At 42.5% G+C, this 20,539-nt stretch overlaps 1 protein-coding gene across 1 annotated transcript in view; it reads right to left on the bottom strand.

The window, feature by feature from the left end:
• The window catches only part of LOC149749336 (kalirin-like), a 168,520-nt gene that overhangs the window by 6,099 nt on the left and 141,882 nt on the right, over positions 1-20,539 (bottom strand). The window lies entirely within an intron of this gene.

The following is a 20,539-nucleotide window of genomic DNA, read 5'->3' as shown; positions in this document are numbered from 1 at the left end:
TTCAAATCTCAGCTCTGCCACTTTCTGGATGTGTGACCTTGGGCAACTATTTAACTTCTACATTCTTCCTCATCTGCAAAATGAGGATAACGATACTTACCTTGAAGAATGTGAGGATGGAGTGAGAGGTTATACATAAAACGCCAGGCTAATAGTAGGAGTTCAGGAAGAGAGACAATTGCTACTGTCAGTCGTGTATGCTCTGGACGCTTCCTTACACCAGCAGACTTCGTGCTTTTCTCCACCTGCCAGATTTCAGCAGGGGCTTCTAAGGGAAAGGACTGTATGTTTTTCAGTAGGTGGGTGGGGTCCTTGGTGGGGACTTCACTGCTTTGTTTGTACTCCTCCATTACACACAGGGAACTGCAAATCCCATATTAACTGGTTTAAAAGAGCCTTTCTCTACCTCAGATTTCAAACCTAGGGCCCAGACTGGAAATGTTCCTTCATCAGAATGAAAAACTGAGATACAGACAAGCACAAATGTTGAATTGTGCAGAGAGAAAAGACATAAACATCATGGAGTATGTTTTCAGTTTAGCTCTTTTTCAAAACTGATTTTTGTGACTTTCTTTGTTCTTTCCTGTTTCCTACTCTATTTTTGGCTTTTAGACATGCGTGTGTACTGCTCATCCGGAGCCCAGGGCTCCTCATTGGGAATTCGGTAAGGAGGTGACTGGTAAGGAACAGGTGGCTGAGCAGCTTGGTGAAGAGCAGGGAGGCCTTGGAGGTGGTGCAGAGCCAGGCTCTGCTATGTCCCCTCCTGGCTCTGAGGCCAGGGGGGTCCCCACTTCTGGAACACCATCCCAGAGGAAAGAAATGAGCCACAGCAAGGAAGAGTCACCCTCCCTGTTTTTATCTTTCCATTTCTCCTTCCGCTCTTGGAGAGAACCATGAGACTAGGCGGGGTGGGGGAAACATCCTTGACAATGTTTGTTTCATGCAATTTTTTTGTTCCAAGTTCAGAAAGGTTAGAAACTGTCTTTTTACCAAGAATTCTAATCATAAATTTCCCTGTGTCCTTAGACAGTGGGAGATGAGGGAGGGGAGGGGGTGGGGGAGCTGTGTGTTGACCTAATGATGAACCTGCTGTTAGGAACCCTGCCGCCCGTGCTGGGGTGACCCATCCCTCCTCCCCCAGGTCCCAGTGTCCCCACGCTGATCACTCAGGAAACCCCTCCATCTGGAGTCACAGGGGATTTAAACCAAACTGGAAACGTGTCTGCCTTTTCTCTCTCCCACTGCATGTATCTCTTCATAAAACCTCTTCATGAACTTGAAAGTATATTTCGAGCTTTTCCTCACCTTTTCCATACTTTTCAGAACAGCTGAGTTTGGGGGGAAACCCTGATGAACTCCCTATCCACCTCTCCCACCCCCACCCCCAAATTTTCCTTCTCTTTCCTTCCACTGTCCAAGGCTCCTGACCTTCACAACCAAACAAAGTTGCCAGTTCCTCAGCTCACAACCTTCAGTAACCTTGGCCCATCCTGCAAGTCAGCCCAAATTCACCGTCTGGTCACTTTCTCTCATCTGGAGATGCTAAGGTGAAGTCCATCCCTCTGTTCCCTACTAGGCCCCTGCTTGTCTCTTTGTCCTTGGTTGACACAGAGGGTTGATCTCAGCAATCATCTAATAATTGTGTCCTATCCTTAAAAATATCATCTATTAGGTTTTTGTTGTTGTTGTTGCTACTAATAAAAGTAATTTGACTTATCATAGAGAATTTGGAAAAAGCCACCATCTAGAAAGCCACTGTTTACTTGTTGGTGTATTTCCTTCATCTATACATACATGCATACATATATGTATATACGAATAATGTATATATGCATACAGGAGCACAAATACACACACATGTATACACATCCACATTCCTTTTAATGTTTAACAGAAAAATTAGTCTTTCGTATTTAGAGGGAAAAGGAAGACCCCAAGCAGGTGGGAAAGAAAACCCCAGGCTGCAGCTCAGGTAGGCTCTTCACCTGTGCCAGCTGCGGCCATGAGCCTTTGGAGCACCTGGCTTATTGGTTTGTAATGTCACGGGCCTGATGGCTGAGGAAAATATCCAAGCTATCCCTGCCTCCCAGAGCACGTAGATGAATCCTTCTTAGAGAGCAACATGGGAAACACATTCAGAGACGCACAAAAGTTCATAAATATACACAAACAGAAGCTATACACATAAAACATATTCAAACAAGTCTTTTCTGAGCCCTCTCTGTGAATGCCCAGCCCTATCTCAGTGCATTGCCGATAACACAAGGTATCACACGTGAGCTTTTGTCTTTTGTGGGTCTCGGGACTCAGCTGCTGAGACAAAAACTAACCCCTGGGAAACAACAGCAGACTGGAAGGAGATGGTTTCTCACAAAGTGCTGATGAAAGGGACTCCAGAGATCATTCTAATAATGAAGAAAATGTGTTCCAGCAACATTCTTCCTAAGGTCAGAAACATATCTATCAGGACAGAGAGATAATTTTGGAGACACAGTGATGCAGTATATCTTAGACACATACTAACAAAGGCAATTATGATTTGAAAGATCATTATATTTTGGTGAAGATAATCACACATATCTACCGGAAAACATGTTAGAGGAGAGGTCCCCAGAGGAGGTGTAAGACCAGGAGGAAGTGGCCTGTTTATCAGGACGCTCTAGGTCCTAGAGAATGTTGCTGTGGTTTGGGAGACATGTTTCTCCTCTTGAAGCTCCCAGAGATAGACTTTATATATTATATAAAAATCTGAAGCCAGGCTAAGGAATGTGCAATCACTGTGATGATCCAGTGGAATGTTATTTCAGGAGGAGGATAGAGAATGAAGGAGAGCTGAGATGGCTTCGAGACCAAGCTGTGGATGTGGATGTAGGCCAGGAGCAGACCCGGGAGATGGCATATGACTTTAGTTTCAGTTCTGTTGAGTAGACTAAAGTGAGTCACCCAAGAGCAGTTATATCATAGACAGCTGGAAATACGGTAGTGGGTCCCAGAGTGGAAAGTGAGGGCTAGAAACAGACATCTTTCAACTCACTGTTAAGAGTGCAACTTCATGCTAAGTAATAGGGAAAACACAAAGTAAAACATATATGCTTTGGATGTTAAAGAATGATATTCGATTTTGGCAGGGAGTAGGGAGCAATATTGCTGGCTCAGAGGTGGTGGCAGGAGATTAATGTGGAGTAGTAAGCCTTTCCATGAAGGAGGCATGAGTCAGGCTGGCAGTGAGGGGTGGGTAGGATGTGATTAGGTAAAGTCGGTGGGCATTATAGGAAATGGAAGCAGTAGGAGCAGATCACAACATGAGTGGGGGCACTCGACTGCCATTGTTTACTTTGTACCAGATGCTGTAGTAGACAGTAAAGATAGAAGCAACATTAAGATCAAGACGTGATCGTCAAAAAACTCACACTGTAACAAGGGAGAAAGACATACAGGCAACCAATTGTTTGGGAAGTGCAACTAGGCTGCAACATATGAATTGCCGATATTCAACCGTGTTGGATCCATGAAAATGGCAGTTTCATATGAGTCCATCTAATATAAGTGCATTATAGTGCCTATAAAAGGTAAGGGTCTCTAAAGGATCATGCATAGGAAGGAAAACTATATAAATGACTTTGGAGGTGGGCCTGTACTTTATTCTAAATAAATGTGCTACTGAAGTCTTTTAACAGGTAAGTGAGATATGGAAAGAGATGTTTTAGGAAGATGAATTAGGTGTCAGTAGAAAAGGTAAAATGCAGGGGCAAAGTCCCAGAAAGCAGTGGGGGACATTTAGGAGGCTTCTTAAAGAATTTAAGCAAAGGGTGACCAAGGCCTGACCAGGGTGATGTGACAGACATTTTGAGGGAATCATCCTCAGGACTTGGCAACAGACTGGCTGGCTATCAGGGGATATGCCCCAAAATGGATCCACAGATACAAACCTGGGTATCTGGAAAATCCTGCTTCTACCTCAAACAGGGAAGTCAAACCAAGTTGCTGATTTGAAAGAAAAACAAAATTGTCTGAGGCTAAGACTGAGGGAAGCCGACATCAAACTGGAAAGACCTACAGTGACAGTGTTCATTATGTCACCATTTGGTCTTATATTTGCTTGTTGGTTTCCTGGTTCTCCAGTAGAACTGAGTGTCCGTAAGGTTGGGGACTGGTCTGTTTGGTGTCACTGCTGCATCTCCAGCTTGCAACAGTGCCTGACACATAGTAGGCGCACAAAAAATGTGCTGCGTGAACAAACAATGAATATGGAACTGCCGTTAGGAGTAACGTCTCTTCAGAGATATCATGTTGGAATTTTTGTCATGGACATCAGTATGGAAGCAACAAAAACTACTGTTGAAGGTGGGGGAGGATCTGTAGAAAGAAGAATCAGGAGAAGTTCGAGTGCAGGGAGCATGAAGTAACAAAGAGGTGTGAGATGGCAGAGGGAAAGGAGATGCTTGACAATAAGAGGGAAAGAAGAGGTGCTGGATGGATGTACTGGATGGAGGTGGGTACAAAGCATGAGATTCAGAGCCTGTGGGTAGTTTAACTTTAGACTCTCTCTGAGTCTAAGAGAAAGAATGAGAGCATAAAAGGACAGTTACACATCAAGGTGAAGATAAGAGTAATTCTGTAACTATCATGCTCAAAAAACAAACAAAAAAAGAACCTCTCAGTGTTTCTTGGATAATACTCAAAAATCTAAATTCCTTTCAATGGTGTCCAGAGTCTGCCATGATCTGACCCAACCAATCATTTCAGCCTTGTTTCCGACAGCTCACCTCACAAACTCCGCACTTCATCAGGCATATTTACTCTGCATGCACCAAACTTATCCTATATTTTCCTTTCTCCCTGTCCCTGCTCTTGCTGTTTGATCCATTTAGGATGACTTTCCTCCCCACTCCCAATACCAATGCTGCCTGGATAAACTCTACCCGCTTGGTAAAGTTTAATGCTGAACCTTCTCTAATCTTCGCAAACTAGGTAAGTTTGAGTTTCTTAATAATATTTGTTTCCCATTTCTAGTTCTCTTTCTTACCCACAATGCCCAACACATTACCTTGTGTTTATTGGGTCTTCGTTTATTGACTTAACAAATATTAACTGAGTCCCTCCTGTGAATCAGTATTTTGTTAGATTTGGTGATGCAGTGGGGGTATAAAACAGATATGTCTCCGCCCTCATGGACTTAACATCTGGTGCTGGAGGCAACTGTGTAACCAAACAAACGCTTATATAGTAAATAATGGTGATAAATTCCAAGAAATAACAATACAGAATGCAGTGAGAGATATGACTTGGGGAGGGGAGTTAGTCAGAGGGTCAGGAAGGGCTGAGATCTGAAAGAAGAGAGAGCAAAAGGAGTGGGAAACAAGGCTGAAATGAGTGGTTGGGTCAGATCATGGCAGACACTGGAGAGCAAAAGGAGAAAGGATTTTCCAGGCAGAGGAAACAAAGGCCCTGAGACCGCAAAGAAACCTGACACATTCAAGGGAGGCCAGGAACGTTGGGAGGCAGGAAACGAGAGGAAGAGTGGCTGCAGCAAGCAGAAGAGGGCTGAGGTCCAGACAATGCCCTCATAGGTCATGTTGAGGACTTTGGTATTCACCCTAAGGGCAAAAGGACCTTCTCAAAGGGCTTGAAGCCACAGATGTGAAGAGCTTGCATTTTCAAAAGATCACATTGGTCTCAGAGTGAAGAAAAGATTACAGGAAAGTAAGAGTGAATGTCTGGGGACCAATTAGGAGGCTTCTTTCATAGGCCATGTGTGATAGGACAGTGGCTTGGACTAGAGTGGATTATACAGACCCTCAATAAATGCCAAAGGAGTGCAGAATCCGTGTTTTGGAGTCAATCACTAGGACTGAGAAAAGCTGAGTTTCACCTTTACAAATCTTTCCACTAACGTAAATCATAGTCAACGTCACCTCAGCTCTCCAAAACCCGTGGGAAATGTGTCTGTCAGGATAATCAAGTGTTCTGGATGACTAAAGGTAAACAGCAACACCACCTTTTCCTCCCCATTTTAAATCTTTTTATGAATATCTTTACATCTCTGACTTCTTAAAAAGCAAAGTACACTGAACATAATTTCCCCATCTGTTGACAATTACACAAACCCACATGAGTAATAGTTATCGTGTAGTACAAAATACAAAGGATGTTGTAAGACATGCCAGGTCATAATAGCACTCTTGGTACCTTCACTAAATAGAACCCAACTGCTGGAGTTTTATTTCCTCCTTCAGCTTTTGCTTTCATAGCTTTTCTGCTTCCTCTCTTGCTGTCAACAGCTCAGCCTTCGTGGCTATTAGTGTGTCTATATAAAAGTAACTTTCTCCTCTTCTAATTTTCTTAGGGGCTAAGTAACTAGATGACAGAGATGGTAAGCATTACATATAAAATTAGGATTGGAGAGGCTTTCCTGTGAGCATAGATGCTTAGTTTTGCTATGTAAAGATTTCCTTCCTGGGTCTTGGATCTGTTTGTCAGACAACTGAGTTCCAAACCCAATGGACTTATCATTTTTCTAATACATTTCATCACTTTAACTGTATTACCTGTCACATAATAGAGTAAAATGCAACAGATACCTTTAAAAAAGTCAACTAGTTCTTATTGTTTTATTAAAACAGGGATAGGGACTTCCCTGGTGGCGCAGTGGTTAAGACTCTGTGCTTCCAATGCAGGGGTCCTGGGTTTGATCCCTGATCAGGGAACTAGATCCCACATGCATGCCACAACTAAGAAGTTCACATGCCACAACTGAGGAGCCCACGAGCTGCAGCTAAGGAGCCCACCTGCTACAACTAAGACCCAGTGCAACCAAATAAATAAATAAATAAATAAATATTTAAAAAAAGAAAAAAACAGGGGTAAACTTAGGGATTGACAGAAACCTACATTATGTATAAAGTTTCCATGGTGGTACACTATTATGTGGAGAAACAAATGATGAACTGTTATTTTAAAGGACTAATGTAAGAAATGTCTCATTATGTCCCATCATATAAGTCTTTAACTTACAAACGTACTGCCTTCAAAATGTCAAATTAGATGTTTCTCAAGACACAATAAAGAGAGTGAAAAGACTAGGCAAAGGCTTGAACAAGGATGTAAAGGAGAAAATCCAAAGGCCCAAGAAGATATGGAAAGGCTTCAACCTCATTAGTAATTAGGGCAACGCAAATTAAAACAATAAGCAGACATTACTACATACCCATCAGATCCGCAACAATTTTGAAGTCCGGCATATCAAGTATACTCAGGGATGTAGTGCAACAGAAAAATCTCACAGATACTGGTAGGAGTGGAAATCTGGTATCCGCGTTTTGAAAAATAGATTATACCATCTAGTTAAGTTGAAGACATATATATATATATATATATATATATATATATATACATATCTTCTATTACCTAGCAATTTCCTTTTTTTTTTCCACCTAGAAATTTCACTCCTACCTTCACACCCTAGAGAAACTCAAGTACATGTATACAAGGATACATATAGAAGAATATTCATAGCAGTATTGTTCACAGCAGCCCCAAACATCCCATGTGCAGAATGGATAAATAAATTGTGGTATATTCATACAATGGTATACTATACAACAGCGAAAATGAATGAACAACTACACACATCAGCATGGATGAATTCCATAAAAATGAGGTTTGAGTGAGAGAAGAGACACACACAGTACGACCTAGCCATATAAATTTAAAAACAGCTACATTGAAACTATATTGTTTAGGGACACATACATAGGAGGCAAAATAATAAAGAAAAGTAAGGACAGTATTATGAATGTCAGGAGAATGGTTACCTCTAGGGAAGAAGACAGGGTTGTGACCAGGGAGGGGCACACAGGGGGCTTCTGGAAAGCTGGCAATGTCCTGCTTTCATGAACTGCATGGTTATTACATATATGTTCACTTTATAATTATCCATTCACATGTTTAGTACTTTTTGATGCATTTTCAGCATATATATTTTACATTAATAAATTTTTTAAAAAGGTTAATGTAAACCAGATGTTTCTGATCAGGAATGCACTTCATCCATAGGAATAAGAGTATAAATAACAGCTAATTCATCAGACAAGCCCATAACTCTCATTAGGTAATAGTATAAGTTAAATACTGCACATTTCAAATATATTTCAGAAAGTAATATAGTTGCAATATTATCAGCGAAACAAAATATATACAAGAGAAATAATGAATAAGGATTATTTTAAAGTATCTGATAGCAGATTGGAAAAGATAAAAAATATTGAAGATATACTAGATTGCAAGACTGGGAAAACTGACACTCATACTCAGCCGGAGAGAGTATAGATTGGTCCAGCTTCTGCAGGGGGTGATCTAACACTGTCTATCAACATTTTAAAATGCATATTCTACTTCTAGGAAGCTATCCTGTTAATATACTCATGACCGACAAGTGTAAGAAACTGTATCTGTACAAGAATTACAGACCTGTCTGTACTGGTAAAAGATTAGAAACATCCCATACACCCATCAATAGAAGACTAGTTAAATAAATTATGGTACTCTAAGTATGGAATACTGTGTAGCCACCAAAAAGAATGATGCAGCTCTACATGTCCTGCTATGAAATTGCCCAGATTTGTTACAAGGAAAAAAGTATAAAACAGGACTTATCATATGCTATTACTTATTTAAAGATTTTTTAAAAAGAATAAATAAGTATGAGCTTTTATATTTTAAAATTATATCTCTAGAAAAATACCCACATTTTAAATCATGTTTATGTATTATTGCTTCAAAAGATCTTCAGTGCATATGCTTAAGGAAAAACAGGTTTAATTATATTATTATGAGGAACAATAAGAAAGTTTTGGTAAAAATTCTAAGGGGACTTTTGAATAGTTCCCATCAGAGCTAACAGGCCATTAAAAAAAAAGCCTAATTCCACATCAAAACAAAATACTTCTTTTGATACGGATGTATCAGTAGCATTGCTCTTTTACAGACTGTCCATGATTAGAATAATTATTCTGGGATCAAAACTGATACCAAGGAGGAGAGATAGAAGGAAGATGAACTTCAAGGCCAAGCTCAAATTTCACTTCTGGTATAAAAAGCCTTCCCTGGCTCCCAGGCTGTTTGTTGTTCAAAGTGGGTATACTTCTGTTACAAAATGTAGTCTATGTGTGGCAAGTATGTATCTCACCTAACATTCCTCTTCCTAGTTTCTCTGATGCCTCGCTCAGCAACTGGCATAAAGGAAGTGCTAAGTACAACTCTCCTTCCTCAAATACAAGTAACACCTATATAGCCACCCTATTTGGCATCACATATTAAGACCCCTGGGGGGCATGAACTCAGAAAACTCTGGGACAAGGACAGAGATGGTTCTTTTATATGCTGAATCTCCATGGTATCTGGTCACCAGTGGACATTCAATAAAATTCTGTTGAATAAAAGAATGAATTCAGTGTACCAAAATATTTGTAATAATTTTCCATTTTTGCCTCCAGCTAATTTCATTCTTCTCTGTTAACAGATTTTTCTTCTTGACCAGGTGTTAATGGTAGTGCCTACTTATTTGCTCTGTAAATAACATAACCGATCTAGTGGTTTGGTCTATGTCCCTGTTAGAAGTACTGTCTTAAATCTAATGGTAGAGAACATATCCTAAAAACCTTTCTCTTTGGGGAGTTTTCCATAAAATTTTCACAAGTACAATAAAGGTTCTTAATAGCCCCTATGTAAAGAGGCATAAACATTGTGACTGTTCTTGTTCTGAGAGGTTGTGGGGTGAAGTGGGGTAGGGACATCAGATAAATTAGACTCTGTATTACAAATTTCAGATTCTAAAATTTGAAGTAACTCCATTTAACAAACTATTTCCCACTCCTCATCCCCCCACATCCTTCTTCTTCTTCATCATCATCATAACAGTTTAAAAAGAACTTTTTAAAAGAACAGTTTTCCTTTGGTATTCCTGTTATATGAGGAGTAAGTAATTTTAATATTTGGGAGCTATGTGAATACTTCCTGATCTTTTCTCCTCATCTGAATGTCTACCTGCCATGAAGGTAACCTTCCCTAATCAGGAATCTGCTGACTGCAACTACAGCTCAAAGATGATAGCGGTGGGAAATCTAACATTCTGGTTTGATTTCTGGTTTTAATTCAGGAAATTAAAAATTGGGGGACTACTTTCAAGAACTCCCAAGTAATCTTTTTAAACAAATTGCTAAATTCTTTTAAGATAAAAGCTGCAATGGTGTCAGTCACAGAGACATACAAAAAAATAGAAGTAAGTTGCAAGGCATTCCAAATACCTCAAAATCGAGCATATTTAGGTTCATATCAGCACAAAAGAGAAAGGTCTAAGCAGGCCACCAAGGTGCTTTGTCTATTTTGTTCACTGTCTTATCCTCTGTGTTTAGAATAGCACCTGCCGGATAGTAGGAGCTCAATAAATGCTTGATAAATTAATCAATGAGATAAAAAGATAGCATACATTAAAATCACGAGGAAAAGAGGACTTCCCTGGCGATCCAGTGGTTGACTCCGCACTTACGATGCAGGGGGTGCGGGTTCAATCCCTGGTCGGGGAACTAAGATCCCACATGCTGTGCAGTGTGGCCAAAAAATAAAAAAAATTAAAAAAAAATCATGAGGCAAAGAAAAGGTAATGAATTTTTAATATCCTCTAGTGCTCACTAAGTCAGACTGTCATCCGTGTGTAAGTGAGTAACAGCAAAGAGTAAGTGAAACTTTTTAAACCCCACTCCTGCAGCTGAAAGGACACCAGCTAGCAGGAGACAGGAGGCAGACGGAAAAATACAGAACCTGTTTTTCTTTTGTTTGTTTTTTTTTTCCCTTCAGTACATCATGAAGTTCAGAGGGGAGTATAAGCCCTTGCATACGATGCAGAGAGCAATGCTTATGGGAGCATTCAGTAAGCATCTCACAGCCAGCATCAGCAGGGGCCATGCAGATTAGAGGAACAGCTCTCCTGAACTTCTAATCCATGTATACATGTCTCTGCAATCAGCAATTTTAGACAGAACCAATTAGAGCATTAATAATAATAATAATGACAGTAGATAAACATTCTGAACTTGGAAGACTCAACTCTAAGCCCTTACATACGGGGAAGCTGGAAACTTGGCTATCAGCTCTGAAACAAAGCAGTGACTGCTCCAACACAACCAGAGCCGGACCCGTGTGGAACATGGCGGCAGAAGAATGGAAAGGCTGATTAGCAGAGGGAAGGGTCTGGTTGAAACTAGGGAGTAGACACCTGGAATGGGTCAGTCTGCACAGGTCTGCATCTTCCAGCAGTTTTCTCTCAACAGGAAGAGCTATCCGGGCAGAGGCAGGCTGCTCCCCTTGGTGGGCATTTGCTACTTGGCACCCGGGGAGAGACCCTGAGCCAAAGTCCCATCTTCACTGTGGTTCCTAGTGGAAGGCCACCACGGAGGACAGGCAAACATGGTTTCCTTGACAAGACCCTACTTCCTGGCACTAGGATCACACCATCTCACCCCAATGCCTCAAATGCTTAGATCTCCCCATCCCCATCCAGTGTCCACCACATCCCACTAGTCATGGCAGACAGGTTGCCAGTAGCCATCAGCAGTGAGGAAGTGAAGCTAAGCCTCCAGGCAGGTAAAACCCAAACGAGCATTTGCAATCTAAGGTCAAGATAAAGAAACAGGATACTATTTATCCACTTGTCTATCAGACAGGCTTTTCTCAAGACTCCTGTGTTACGGCCACGGAAAACATGTCATGTTTGACAGCACAGCACGCATGGGGGAAGGCAGCTCAGCTAAAGCAGAGCCACCACTGCAGTCACCTTCACCCGCCCCATCCACGCTCATCTCAGTGCTTTGGCTCTAGACGTTCATTTCTAGCAACACTTCTGCTTGAAATTTCTAGAAGAGTTCATTTTCGCACCCACAAGGAGAGCTTGCTCCAGATTTCAAAACTCCTGGTGCCACTCTTAGTCGTCCAGGAGCACAATTTTTTAAGAAGAGTATTTCCCACAACCTGGTTCCCTCTTACCAGTAGCTTTAAGAAGGTAGATTCAGTCATTTTGTTCTTCACTAAAAGACCTTTTTAACTCACACAGAAGGAAACAAGGGTAAGTGGGATAAGTGATATGCCAAGAAGTCTGTGCAGAACACTCCAGTAAGACCCTTGCCCTGAGAGCTGCCACTTCTCTCTCTGCCCGCGGCCTCCAAGCTGGCCCCCGCCCCCCTCCCCAGGCGTGCCTTCTCCCCTTTTCGGGCCCCTCCTCCCCAGTGTGTCCGGCCGGCAGTGTACTCACTGGGTCTTGTTTGCCTTGGACTGTCGCCAGCTAATCCACTTTCACATCTTGGCTTGATCTCAGATTTGCTTTCTCCTTCCACCAAAATTTTTAGAAACAGAATTCAGATTTGTGCCGGGCTGCCTTGCCGCAGTGCCTCTTGCCAGCTCTCAGAGCCTGACCGGGAATTTGCCTTGAGAGGTCTGAAGACTCTTCTAGGGCAGAATCACACTCCCACCAAGGCCACTATATGAGTCACAAGTACTTGCTATCAAAGACTCTGTGACAGGCATTAATACTTGGAAGGTATCTTTCCCGTTTGCCACATGCCAGCCCCAGAGACGCTGGACTGGCCTACAGAACCTCTTTGTAATTTACTTTGCTGTGGATTTGCTGGGGCTGGGGCGGGATGGTGTAGAGGCAGCTGGAGAAGAAGCCAGTAACAATTGTGTTTGCTTTTTGCTACCAAGTTCTGGAAGCTGAACTATCAGGGTTACCGCAAAAGTACTATGTTCTTAATCCCATTGAACAGGCAGGAGAGTGACTTGGGTTTGAGTCTGAGGTCTGCCATGAACTGGCTTTGTGACTCTGAGCAAGTCACTTTGTTCCCTTTAAACAGGATGGAGACAGAGGGCTAGAGGACCTCTCAGGTTGCATTCTTCCCTGAGCTTCCATGCTTCCAAATTCCGAACTTACCCCAAGTCAAATCTGGCCTCTGGCCACCCCTGCAGCTATCACACAGAGATCTAATCTACTGGCAAATCACCTTTTGCAATTTCCTTATTTCTGGAACATATACTTGCACAATGCCGCCACTAGAAACCAAGAGATTTGTGCAGCGCGGTGCCCTGAGGTTTCCTGTGATCTGCCTGTGTGCAGCAAACTGTCCATCGGCTGCTGTGTGTCATGAAGCTTATTTGCTTTTTCAGTTGATTGGTAACGTTAAAGGTGGGCCTCTCCAGGGAGGTTTTCAAGCTCTTAAGTGTAAGTCAAATATTAAGTAAAATAATGCTGTCATGAGAGATTTTGCCCCGCGAACCTCAGTTGTGTCTTTCACACTGTTGGGCTGTGTGTGATGCTGGAAGCCAGTCATTTATTTGAGCAACTTTTCATTTAGAGGAAAACAGGTGACCTCAACTCCTTGCACTTTAAAGACTCGTTTTGAAAAGCCAGCACATTTGTCCTGGGTTGAATGTTGCTCAGGAGAGGATGGGTTTGGGCTTCTGGGAGGTGACAGAGCAGCCACAGAGAGGAGGACCCGGGAATCCTCTGCTTTTTGTTGCTCCCTGCTGCCACCTCTCCCGCCCACCATGGATCAAAGTAACAAAGGGACCACACCAGGAAAAAAAGTTATTTTCAAACCTAGTCCTGAACTTGGATTATTCAGAAAACTAAAACAAACAAACAAACAAACAAAAATCATAATTTGGGTTTAAAACTTTAAAGCGGAGATGGCATTTTTCCTACTTTGGAGTGACTACCAAGTTCTTGAGAAAATCAGAATGCCTCTACCTGGGATTCATACAGCAACTCCAACCCACTGTGCTGTTAGGCATGGGGTGCGACCGAGACTCAAGGTTACAGTTTGTGAAGTCCAAGTTTAGGTTTCAGATATATCCACTCCAAACCCCGGGAACAAGGAGTACAATTATATATTCTTCAAAGGTATTTATTTAAGGATTAGAAAGTGCTTTGTTCCTAGATGGGAGGCAACATAAACCTCTCCCACTAAGAAACATTTTAGGGCCCTGAGATAAAGGGCAGAGTAACAGAAGTGCTGAGGACTCTCTCCTGGAGACGCATCACGTTTTCTTTTTCTAGCTTTTAACACAGTGCATTTAATAGGCTGGATCTCCAGCAGATGGGTCACCTGCTCAGGCCCCACGGCTAAATGTCACACGCTGTCACAATCTCATTCTGGAGATTCAACCTTGGGGGGCCCACCTTGATTTTTTTTTTAAATGATGATCAATAACTTTATTTTTTTATTATCTCATACATGTATTTTTAAGGTCAAGTACTTCCTTACGTATGTGCTGAGTTGTCCATTAAATTCTTTTGGATACATTTTTAGTAGATTTGTATTACACTGTCTTATTTGGATATATCTGAAGGTAAATTCAAAACAAAACCAACCAAACAAACAAACAAAACAAAAACTCTGGTTTTTCTCCAACCAGAAAACATACCAGTGGTCTCTCTGTGTTCTCTCAAATACCAAATCATATGTTATAATATATTTTATAATATATCTATTAGCTATTGTTTGGGGTTATTTATACCTTCTTCTATATTAACACAGGTATGGGAGGTAAAAAAGCATGTCTTCTTTTATAATTTTATTTAATCTAATATAACTAAAATAGTAGCAACAAAATAGAGGTCATTCACCCAAATATATCATGAAATTGTGTATATTATACACACACAAAATATCTGGGGATACGGCTCAAAATGCACTTTTCTCTTTATAACTAGTTATAGCCTGCTGGTGTGTTGCATCATCTTGATGGTTTTTAATTAGTTAAGTGAAAAATATTACATCGTGTGAACTGACAGGATTTTTATTAGTCCTAACACTGTTGAGTCTCCACATTTCCAGATGTTTGGTTTTTCTCCTTAGTGGCGAAAGCCAGTGATCTGTAGGCCCTTAAAACTCCAGGGAGCACGCTGTCTATTTTCTCTCACGCCAGTCGCCTATAGTCACCCGGACAGCGACCTACCCACCGCATGTCTCCTCTGCTTCACACCGTCTTTCACACAGGATCTTGGCTAGTCCTTCAACATCCCAGGAAGCTGAAACCATTGCCTTGGAGACTGAGGCATGAAATGATGACATGACCCACTCAAGGTCCTGCAGCTGGTGAACAACCAGGGACTGAATCCATGCCTGGTCCCCAAACCCATCCCCTTCCTCTGTGCAGTAGACGCCTTTGCAGCCCACTCAGATCCTCTTTCCTGCTGCGGTTCCCATGCCCCAGCTCTTGTGCGTGTTGGCTGCTAACAGCTCACAGCTATCACAAAAGGCCAGGCCCCTTTGCCCGAAGGTGGGGCAAACTCTGGGTGCAATTCGCGCTCCAGGTCCAGGAGGGATCAGACTGAGCTAGACTCCAGCTGAAACCACATGCACATTTGCTTTAGCTCCTTCTACACTGGCCCCTGTTTCTTGCCCCTTTTCCTGAAAGCACACCCTTAATAAACTACATGCATAGGAATCATGGTCTCAGACTCTGCTTCTAGGGAATGGGACCCGATTTGCTCTCCTTCCTCCCAAGAAGCTCTATATCCATCCTTATTCTCTGGAGGGTTTTTCTATTTATGAGCCTATTTAAATGAAGAGATTCTATTTTTTCCCCTCCGTCATCTGTCCTCCGATCAACACTAATCTTTACAAGGAAACTAATTTCTTACATTTAATTTGAGTTCTTCCAATTGCAGCATTAGCCCACTTTTTCTTACAAGAAAAACCTAGAAGCTTTTTATCTCTGATGCTATTAGCAGAAGACTAGGGATGCCATCCTTTCTCTTTCTGGTTATTTACCTTTCCTCCCTATAAGACAATAAGCCAAAGGATGGCAGGGCCTTGTTTCATTCATTGCTGTACTCTCAGCATGGAGAGCAACACCTGCTGTGGAGTAAGTGGGCCTTCAACACAGAGCATGTATGAAGAGAGATGGCATAGGCCAACTCAAGGGTTGGGACGGACCTCCCCAAAGCATGGGCTGGACCCTCTTGGACTACAGCCCTTGCACCTAGTGGCCTGCTTTGTGCTCCCAGAGTGCATGTGTCAGGATTACCAGGTTCTGATAAACCAGGTGAGGCTCTTTAGAAGTCTATTCCCAGAAGGCTTCTGCAGCCAGGCTGCCCTGCCCCTTGTTAGAGGCATTACGTTACTGCAGTGAGTGACCTTGTAGGAATCCTTTGACTTTAGAGCGTTTCTTCCCACACGGTAAAACAAAATTTTGGTCATGACCCATTATATCGATTTGACAGCCGAGAGTTTAAAAACTTCCGAGTTAAAGCCTGGAATCTCCAGGCTTCTCCAGGCATCTCCCGTCCCCCTTCAGCACATTGTCATTATCAGCCCACCTTGTACCTCAGGTCACATTTGCTTGCTTTTGAAATCCCTCCTTAAAATCACAATCAGTCCCGGGATGTTCCAGCAGTGTTCTTTCCCTTATAACTTTTGCAGGGACTATAGCACTCACAACTCAATTTCCCTGTCTCCAGCCAGTCTGGACATGTCTAGAAATTCATAGTGTATTTTGGATGAAGAGCATCCCTACTAGGAGGTGTTTGTAACGTTCAATTCAATAAGCATTTATTGAACGTCTCCAGCATGCCTAGTCTAAATGGCAAATATTATACATGCACAGGGACTGTCACTGTCCAGATGGCTGCTTCTGCACCATTAGCTGGCAATTATTCAGCAGACATCCATCGTGTTCAACTACAAGACACTTCTTCGCTGCCACCTCATAACCCAGCCTTGCTTGACTACAATTCTATAATTCTGCATGTCTTTGGAGTGTGGTTGCAAAGCTCCATCACTTAATACGTGTATAAGCAAAAGAGACTTTACGGGGGGACGTCCAGGGTAGTGTGGGCATATTCTGGACAGAACAGGAAGGGGCTCAGACCCAGATCTCTACAGAACAAAGTAAGCACACATCCATTTGCCTTCAGGGAAATGACACTTTTACATGGGACAGGGGCAAGGTAGAACCTAAGTTTGCAGACCCATTTGAGAGATGAGCAAAAGCAACTTTGGGGAAAGCTTATTCGTGCCATTTACTGAGGCACCCGTGTTGGCTTTGTCAGCGTTTAACGCAGAATTAATAATATTAGGCTGGTTCCTCATCAAGGGAGGATTTACCACAAGCAATCCCAGCTTCTCTGTTATAGAGAAAAGTGGGGGAGTTCCCTTTCCTAGAAAGAAGAGTCAGACAAGGAGGGTTCCAAGTGTCAAAACCTGGGTGGGAAATGAGGAGGGGCCGGGCATTGGTCTTCTGTTCTCAACCTTGTCTTTTTAGCCAGAATTTGGATGAAGCCACAAAACGTATGTTTAGCCAATAATGCTGGGAAATGCAGCTGACATACTGGACAGAATAATTTATATTCAAAACATACTGGATTATGGATGGAACTAAACAAGAGAAAATCTAATAGATATTAAGTAGTCTGACACTCAGGTTACTAAGTCACCTGCTGAATTAAGGGCAGTCCACGAAAACAGGCAAGGAGATTTTATGAGCCAGCACTGTACACCCTACTAGACACGGTGAACCTTCTTAGGGAGGAGGGCAGGCATAGTAGCTCTAGAACAAGGAGATGAATTTGCATCGGTTAGATCACACCTAATGTACTTATATACCATGCTGGAGGCCCCATTTTATACAGATCATTACACACTAGAGTAAACCAGAGGAAGGCAACCAGGATATGGAAGGGTCGGAAAACACATTAATACAAGGAATAGTTGGAGAAACTGAGGACTTCTAAACAAAGAAGATTAAGAGAAAAGACAATTGTCTTCAAATATCTAAAGACTTAGGGGTTACCACTGGCCAAAGGTGATACAATCTGAGGATTAAAGTGAAATACCTGGCAGTAATGGACCATAACCCATTGGATAATAAAATAAGCCACGAGCCAATGCTAACTACAAATAGCTACGTCTTAGATTCTAAGGGTTAGCAAATGGGAAGAGGAGTAAAGTTGCCCTATTATAGACAAGTAAACTGATGTTCCATCCCTTTAGGTCTAATATAGAAAAAAACCTACTGACAGTTAATGAACCAAGGACTCAGAGGGCAGAACTCTACTCAAGAACTTCCAAAGATCCTCAGTCTGCTTAATAATTGTGCACTCTTATTCACAGTATCTAAATTTCTGTTTCCCCTCTAATAAGGATGGAAAGTTAACCTTTACTGAACGTCTAATAGATGCCAACTAAATATATTTTACTTAACCTTCCCAAGGACTCAGTGAGACGGGTATTTGTCTTACAGGTTGGGGAATTAAGGTGCAGTAACTCAGGCAATGTGACATAGAGGGTGAGTGCCAGAGCTGGAATTTGAATCCAGGTGTGTCCAAACTCCTTCCACCCCACCCCAGCGCACAGAGGACACACAAGGGGATTGCAGAGGGGCCTTGGGGCCCCACAGCTCCTCAAGGTCGTCTGTCATGGCCCTTTAATGGTTACATTTACCATCCACCCAGCCCACAGTGCTACGACTCTCACTCCTCTGGATTAGAAGAGGAAGACTGGGGCCTTTCCTAGAAACTCACCAATAAAATGACCCTGATCCCTGTGAGGTGCCTCTGCCCCGTCCTCTCCCCACAGCCACCCTGTTTGCCCAGGTAGGCTCAGCCTACCTGAATCAACCCACTTGCTCTTCCTCTTCTTCAGAGTCTGTTCACCTGACCACTTGGAAACCAATGGATACCAGTTTCCTGGTCTACGGGTATAGATAGGGGGAAATTTAACTTTGTTGATAACATCTATGAATTCAAAGAAACCAATAAATGGTTTCTCTGATGAAGGACAGGGCAGATCAAGGGAACACCTGGCTGTCCTGATCTCACTGCTCAGTGTCAGAAGAGTAAGAACATTCTAACTGCAGTGCAAGGTCACAGACAGGCCCTCCCTTTATCTGACTATTTCTAAGCAATTTTCCAGGTTTTGTGTCAGAACACAAAATCTTTCTTCATCTCCCAACCCGCTGCCCATGCTGAGAAGGTAATTAAGGGTTAATGTTCCCAACAGGCCGGGAACATTACCTGCAGCTTTCTGCTTGCAAGTAAGGAAACTTCTAGGCTTCTTTAGCATATTTAAAAATACAATATTTGTATGTTTGGCTGCTTTCAGACCACCTGTTTTAGCTTCCTCTTCATGTCGGAGTTCTCTACCCACTCTGTTCATTCATTCCCCAAGTACTTCCTGAGCATCCATGTGTGTTATGTGCTGAGGATACAGCCATGAAACAGACAGACACAACCCCGGCCCTCATCAGGGCTTAAGAGCCTGGCTATAGAGACATACATGAAACGAAAATTACACATATAAGGATTCACACTCAACAAAGCATCCACATGTCTCTACAGTATCCAGCACAGAGCTCGGCATGTGGCGGGTGCTTTTTCATGAGCATGTGACTGATGTTTTTGTGGAATGTGCAGAAGGTCTGGCCAGCTGAGTTCATCTTAGCATTGGGAGCGCAAAGCTTTGACTTTAATAAGAGTGAGGGAAAAACATGACAGTGAATCAGGGAGACCCGGGTTCTGGTTCTTGCTTTTCCACTCACCACTAGGATTTTCTTAGACGAGTCACTCAGTCTTTCTGGGCGTCAGTTTCCTTACTTGTGGATAATGTGTAAGTACCAGGGCTCCTCATTAACAAAGAAGTGCCTGCTGTCGGAGGCGTTCTATTCTAACCACACTCACCTTGCCAGAGGACAAGGAAAGGCTGGAGCCAGGGCTTCCTAAGACAGCCGTCTCTGGCAGAGGTGTCTGTTTAAGGGCCGCGGGGAAGACAAAGCAGCAGCTGGAAGGGAGGCATCCCCCAGACCATGGAATTAATAGGCTGCTATGTCTGAACATGGGAAACATGCACTTCACTTACCACCCACTGACTGTTTAAAAATAAACACTTTCATTCATAGGATACTCTGGGTTATAGTTCTAAACAACGGATCAGAGGAGAAAGGAAAGTACAGAAATAGTTTCCTTTGTATGTTTTACAAGTAGAAAAAAACCAATTTTCCATCCACTCTGATAGTCAAAAGTGGCTTAGAAACTTGAAGGCAGGACGTCAAACAGAATTAATTACCTTGCAAGTCCTTGCACACTAGTCTAGAGCATGATTTAGCACCATGATCTTAGGAGGTCTGGGGGGCATAGTCTTTTTTTTTTTTTCTTCCCAGTAAGAAAAAAATTAGGAAAAATCCTAATGAATGCAGATTATCTTTTAAAAATGCCCCTAACTTAGAAAACTAAAATGAAGCGAGGACACAGCCTGTTGCCTGAGGCTGAAGGACTAAGGCCAAAATACTAGGTCTAGAAACTAGGGCCAAATGGTCCTTGTAAACCCATACCTTTATTAATAAAATCCCTAGTATTCAGAAAACGATCATCTCAAACTCTTCCGACCCTGAGGTAAGCAAATGAGAGTAGGGTCAGAGACAGAACCTTCCCCGTCCCTGCTGCACATTCAGACCGCTGAATTCCTCCGCTAGCTTGAGCAAATGCACTGAG

This window comes from Delphinapterus leucas, chromosome 4 (assembly GCF_059928025.1).
Source record: "Delphinapterus leucas isolate spDelLeu-1000000601 "Yukka" chromosome 4, BTC_Dleu_Yukka2, whole genome shotgun sequence".
Lineage (NCBI taxonomy): Eukaryota > Metazoa > Chordata > Mammalia > Artiodactyla > Monodontidae > Delphinapterus > Delphinapterus leucas.
This window is presented reverse-complemented; position numbering and strand designations above follow the sequence as displayed.